This window comes from Otolemur garnettii, unplaced genomic scaffold (genome assembly GCF_000181295.1).
Source record: "Otolemur garnettii isolate 467f Iridium unplaced genomic scaffold, OtoGar3 scaffold00029, whole genome shotgun sequence".
NCBI lineage: Eukaryota > Metazoa > Chordata > Mammalia > Primates > Galagidae > Otolemur > Otolemur garnettii.
Genome location: NW_003852424.1, coordinates 13,899,522 through 13,900,601, shown reverse-complemented (window position 1 = coordinate 13,900,601; position 1,080 = coordinate 13,899,522).

Here is a 1,080-nt window from a genome sequence, read left to right as displayed (position 1 = left end):
CCTGGCTATTTTTTGGTTGCAGCTGTTATTGCTGTTTGGCGGGCAGGGCTGGATTTGAACCCACCACCTGAAGGGTATGTGGCTGGTGCCTTAGCCACTTGAGCCACAGGCGCCGAGCCTACATTTTGTTTTTATTATGAATAATGCTACTATGGATATTTGTATACAGGCTTCAGTGTGGATATATGTTTTGGTGACTTGAGTTGTGCGTGGCGGTGTGGAATGTGTGACTCTAGGCTTATGGTCATTTTGCTCCAGCCATACTGTCTTTCTTTAATCTCCTATCACCTGGCAGTCTCTTTCCCACCTCAGGACTTCTGCAATGTGCTGCCTCAAACTCTCTTCCACCGAAAATCCACATACCTGCTTCCTTTACTCATTTGGGTCATAGCTTAATTGACAGCTCTTCAGAATGACCTTTCTTGACCTTCCTGGCTGAGTCTCCTTCCCCCACATCACTTGCCCCCCCCATCTGCAGGATCCTGTCAATTTACCCAACTTGAGAAGAGTTTACAAGGTCGTGCTGTGGTTCTCACACATAAGCCCACATAGGTGCGGCTGCTTTCTCCCACTTGTGCCTGGAGGAAGCTGGGAGAGGACCCCCACCTCCAGGCACCTGCAGGATGATATGCTGATGCAGACTGACCTAAACTTTACTGCATGATGAACTTTATGCTATGGTCTTTCCATACTATCATTATCACCCTAAATTTTATAGATGAGACCACTGGGACTCAGAGACACAGGGCCACATAGAGCAAGGACTGGATAACCTGTATTATCAAGGTCCAGAAAGCAAATAGGTTGAGCTTTGGAGGTTGGGGCAGACAATCTCTATTGCAACTGCTAGATTTTGCCATTGTAGGACAAAAAGGTATTTACATAGATACATGTGGCTGTGTGCCAATAAAACTTTATTAGTGGACACTGACAGGGACACTGAAATTTCTGTAATGTTCACATCATGAAATATTCTTTTTTTTTTTTGAGGCAGAGTCTCAAGCTGTCACTCTCGGTGGAGTGCTGTGGTGTCACAGATCACAGCAACCTCAGACTCTTGGGCTTAAGCAACTCTCTTGC